Genomic DNA, 5831 nt, shown 5'->3' with positions numbered 1-5831 from the left:
ATAAATGGCCCTGTGTATGGTCTACAGGCCAGTCTAGATGGCTCCTCAAATGGAGCTATGGGGTGGAAGATATGGCAACTTGAATGTCAAAGTGGTTTGAAGATCCATACCAAATTGGACAATTGCAGATGATGGGTCAAAGCTAAAGTGAGTGCATGGGCCTGAAGTGCTCATCTTATGGTACATGTCAGTCTTTTTGGATTGGCAATCGGAGTTCAAACGGGAAAGATATAAGCAATTGAAGTTTCACCAAGGGTCGGTTCTTTGCCAAGTTGACCGCCTTGAATGGTGAGCAATCTGGGGTTTTTGTAGCCTTGCCAGGGTTTGTATGAGAGCTGTGTGATATATGAAGGCCATAAGAATCGACGGCTCATCAATAGGAGCACGGATCGGCAAGATACTGATGGTCAAAGTCAGCAGCAGTTATCGGCAGTGGGGTGCTAGATGATTTTTCATTGTTTTGGCGGCCTTTGTTTGCGGGCCTAGAAGTCTCAAAATGGCTCAGGGGCACTGGAGTTTGCAGTTGGGAACAGGAACTGGAGCTTTTATTGGGATTTTACGGCTCGATCACTGGAGCCTTGAGTGTCAAATGGAAAAGCAGTGGAGTGGAAGAGAAAATGAGTTTTTTTATATCCTTTGATGGGGTTTTGTGAGCTTGGGGAGGTAGTGCACTATGGTGCCAACAGGTGGAGGCTCCATGAGTCCACATGCAAATAACAGGTCCAATAGAGTGTGGTATTTATATTGGAGGGGAAACTCCCCATCAGCAAAGCAAGAGGAGCTCGTGTAGCTCTGGGCTAAGGCGCACAGGCCATGGCGAGCGTAGTGTGCTGCATGTTTCCGCTTAGTGGCATCGTGGTGGTTGCGGTATTGTAAAACTATCATTGTCAAAATGGAGTAGGTGATGACATGGAACGCCCTATGCGGTTTGTTCACAGGTGCCTAGGGGCCATATTTCTTGTGGGCAAAGTGTCCTCCTTTTAGAGCAACGACGCCGCCATCACTGCTCTAGGAGGGAGTGGGCTCACACATGTGCCTTGGCCTCCAAGGGTGCAAAAAATAGAAAAAGGGGTTGACTGACATGCAAAGGCAAGCTAAAAAAGGAAAGATCAACAAAAATAGGGGATGCTCTCCACGCTCTATAAGGGCCATATTTTTTCATTTTTGGGGGGGAGGCTACTTAATTTTTTGGGAGGAAGAAGGAGAGAATGCACAGAGGAGGAGCTAACGAGGGCTTCCCTAGAAGCTTTTTCTCGTCGAGGTTGTGCCGACGGAGCCGAGTTGTAGCGGATTGTACATGGTTTTTGTTGAAGAAGAAGCTATTCATTGCCAAGTTTTAAGCCATCTTTTCCCCCTTCCCCCCTTCTCTTCTTTGCTCTATTTAAGCATGTGTGGTGCCGGTGTGCAAGTAGTGTGAGCCCCCCGGGCCGTCTGTGTGTGAGAGAGAAAGAAAGAGAGAGAGGTGATGTGTTGTGGAATTGCTAGAAGCAGGCCAAATTGAGGTGTTTGCTATCTATCAATTTTTTGAAGCATGTGTGCGTTGATATGTGTGCCAAGGTGGTTTGCTTGCACATGTGTGCAATTTTGATGGTGATTTCTAGTGGACCTCTCAATAACACAAGCACCCTAAATACACCCAAAGATTTCATAAACTAGAAATAAAAACTAAAAAGTACCAAAAGTTACTGATAAAGGATTAGGGATAGTTCTGTCACTATTAAAACTACCCTAAACTACCCAGGGAGCATAGTCAGTATACTACCAAAGCCTGCATCAACCTTCAAAAACTACCAAGATTACAGACTACCCAGCGTGTCCAAACATGATAGAAGTACCAAACTTTCAAACTAGAACATAAAACAATCAAAATCTACTAATAATAGTTTGGGGATAGTTTAATCAATAACAACTCTACCAAATACTACCAAAATAGCATTGACAAAATTTACCAATCTACTTGAGGCTACCAAACTTCCAAAAATACCAAACTACCAGACACAACTAGAACTACCAAAAACTGTCCCAAGTACTAAGGAAACATTTACAGAAAGCTAGCAAAATTACCAAAATCTTTCAAAACTACCACCAAGTACGAAAATCTTTTATAACTATCAAAGCTATCTAAATCTACCAATACTATAAAAACTATAAGAACTCCCAAAGACTGCCATAAGCTACCAAAACTATTAGAACTACCAAAACAACAACACATAGAAGCTACTAACGTAAACTACCAAAACTATTAGAACCACCAAAACCACTAATTCAAGCCATGGATGTCACAAATTACTTGTTGCAGATCAACCTCCTTCTAGAGCCTTTGCATGTTCTCACTGATTCCAAGTCGGAGAAGCATGCATTGACTGGATCCTAAATTGATATCATCGTTATTGCAAGGTTTTTTTGCTTCAGTCTCCTAGTTGCACTTTGTAGGTCTCATTGTCATCTTTTATCTGCTTTGCAACAACCTTGGAACCCTCGGCTCTCAACAGAGTCTCCTTGTTAAGCTACAGAGATTCTCTCAGCTCTTTTAGCCTATCTGATGCATGTGTTCATGTTCAAGGCACTTTTTGAACAATAATTTATAGATCTATAACATAGTCAAGTATCTCTACTTGATGTTGTGTGGGGTCTAGCTGTGTAAAAATGTTACTACCACTTTGCATAAGGTGCGGCTTCTTAAGAGAGGATGGGAGGCCATCGTGGGAGGGACGAATTTCCCTTTGCCAAGTTTCAACCTTCTGCTCCAACCCTCCTAAGTGGCCGCCACACATATTTAGTATACTCTATCCAAACCTCACCCATGCTACCCTATGGCCTGCACGGTCTTTCTTTTTGCATGGATTTTCTTGAAAGCATAGCAACGTGAAAAAATTTTAGTAACCTCTCCACAAGATGGAGGGACTTGGTATATTTTATGGAATAGCAACTTGCAATCCTTAATCAAGCTTGGTTGCACATGATTCAAGTAAATCTTGGCATTTTTTTGGTGTCTTTGCTTGAAAATAGTCATCCACTGGTCATCAAGAGGTCTAGATAGGAGGTCTAGATTAGTCAGATATTTTGGAAGCACACCATCCATGCTCAAGCCATACTCTTCATGAAGCTCTTCAGCTGTATAGTAAAACTTTCTCAGTATAAACACCAAGAATTAGATATGCCCTCATTTTCCAAACCAAATACCTAAGCATGCTTACTATATGCCTTTCTTTTAGCAACACTTTGACAATGTAAATGATAACACAGAGATGATGGATCTCAGTACCAGGTTAGGTATTGTAAAGTACCAAATTTCAGCACTATACATAACCAAAATTTGGCACTATAAAGTACCAATTTTGGTACTGTAAGCTACCAATTTTTCTTTGTTAACCTCTAAGCTTTAAAATTGTGTAGAGCGCAAAGCACCTATACCTACATGCATGTAATGCAAAAAAAGAAAGAAAATGTAGAGCTCTCACGGCAGATAACATACACTTGCATGCATGAAATGCCAAGAAAAAAGATAGGGTGTAACAAAATTTGAGTTGTCCATCAACCAATAAGACTTTAAATCTTTTGTAATTAGCTCCTATCATGATAGGTTGTATGAAAATATTACCCTAAACCATTGTCGTCACAAATGAAAACATGTAACACAGCACCAAAAGGTTACATGCAAATGAGTAGGAAAAACCTCTTGATTTTGTAGACCATCGATTCTCATTCTCACCAAAAATCACTCTAGACCTCATTGAATGCTCCATAACAAAGCTCCCCTTGCTTGTCTCGTGTTTGGGATGCTTGTGCTTTGAGGAGATTTTGTATCCCTACATCGGAACTTTGCTTTGGTATCCATGGACCTAGACTTCGTCTTCTACTATGGTGAAACCTTTTGGCTTGAGCCTTCCTCGTAGGAGTCCTCATTGTCACATTGAACCACAATTAGAAGAGAGATGGGTAGCACAAAAATAGGAGAAGCGCCTGTGTGAGTTATAGTTGTAAAGCGTAAAGCTTGCACAAATCTTCTTGACAAGACCCACTGGTACTGACATGCGAGATAGCTTGACATGTCACACGAGTTCAAACGTAGCCTCTACCATTCATTATAGCCCCACCCCCGTTCTCTTTCATAAGGAGTGTTGTTATTTTTTTATTATATTCTATCTTTAATACAAAGGAAAAGAAGAAAAGTTCCCTCCAAAAATCCACTAGACATGTGGAGCTACCAAATAGGTAAAAACAAAATAGATCCTTCTTTTGTACCACCAAAGCATGCTTTCAACAGAGTGTATTTTTATATGAGCCTTAGGGGGAAGAATCCTTGCCACTTCAGGCTTTTACTGCAACAGCTACTTACCCACTTTGGTGGTGGCCGGTGAGCCTTAGCTTTATTTGCCACATGGTCATATACATGGTATCAATGGTCCTTGTGCAAAAGGAGCCCTATCACTTAATTGCAAGTGTTGATCCCTTGCAATGAAAAAGTAGTAAAATTGAGTGTGCTTGCCCATTTCCTTGCTTGTAATCCTCTGTAAGACTGCCAAGGCCTCACAAAAAGATGCCCAAATCAAGACCTACACAACTTCTAAATCAAACGGCTTACCGTTGTTCTCAACCGTTGCAACTGTCTACTTAGAGCCAAGTTCCACATCTAATAAGTAATATTGAAAGATTCATTGTGACTTGTTATGATGGAAAATTTACAAAATACAGCTAATACAAGTGGTATACAGGCTCCAAAAGAGAGTAAATAACTGTGTAATTATACAAAAGGGCCCTCTATGACTTGGTGTTCCAGGTCATTTTAGCTTTTGACCTCTATAACGGGTTTCCCTCTTTCTTTTCTTTTTGAATTTGATTGAAGACAGGCTGAAGGACTTTTCTATGGGACCCTATATATTTTTCACATGCTAACACATGCCTTAGAGGAGAAGGGCGTACAAATTTTTGTATGCCTTTTTCAAGGTTGTACATGGGTCCCTTCATTTAAGGCCTCATTTGACTTTCTTTCCCTTTCTTTGCTTTATCTTAGAAGTTAGAATGTCAACATAAGCCTTCACCTTGTCGGAAAAATGTGTCTCAACATAATATCGTGCCGTTTTCGATTTCAAAAATTCCGGCTGAGGACAAGCGCAAAGGGAGAAATTCCACCCCAATATAGAGAAAAATAGTGTTAAAAATCGGGAAAAAAAGCCTTTTTTTTTTAATTCTTCTTGGCAAACTCAAGAAAAGGAATTTTGTATGTTTGGGAAAATGATTTTTCCCGAACACTGCCTTGTCAAATTATTTATGTAAATTTTGTAAGTTTTAAGAGTAGACGGAATGATGCCAAGTGGCATACATACATACCCGAAAGCCCAGCTACAGTTTCATAAGAAAAAACCTAGATTTTAAAATAAACCAACATCTATCAAGGGCATCCCTTCCGTGGAGGAAAAAGACATTTCCTTTTGGTGAACAGTATTTTACTTTGAGCCAGCCAATCGACCATGGTGATAAAGATAGACCTGTCTTCTTTTCACAAAGATTCGGAGGGCTTGCCAAAAACATTTTTCCTATCCAAAGAAAATAAGGACACTATTAAAACTCTTCTAGTTTTCAGGCCATATTTTAAAGCATTTGTTAGAGTATTTGCACTGAAACGCGTAGAATTTTGCCGGTTTTCTTCAAGTCAAGCTCGAAGTCTAGCATAGCCGGATAAAACTACACTAAACCCTGGTTTTTTGCAAACACACCATGTTATAAAACCATGCTTTTTACATTTCGAGGTTCAACATACGTCACAATGTGTTTAATTATGAAAAAGAGAACATATAACTAGGGGTTATGTGAATATTCGGCTACTACTG

This window comes from Adiantum capillus-veneris, chromosome 18 (assembly GCF_014529385.1).
Source record: "Adiantum capillus-veneris isolate H3 chromosome 18, ASM1452938v2, whole genome shotgun sequence".
In the NCBI taxonomy this organism is placed as follows: domain Eukaryota; kingdom Viridiplantae; phylum Streptophyta; class Polypodiopsida; order Polypodiales; family Pteridaceae; genus Adiantum; species Adiantum capillus-veneris.
The sequence above is the reverse complement of the archived record's forward strand: the minus strand, read 5'-3'. Positions refer to the sequence as shown.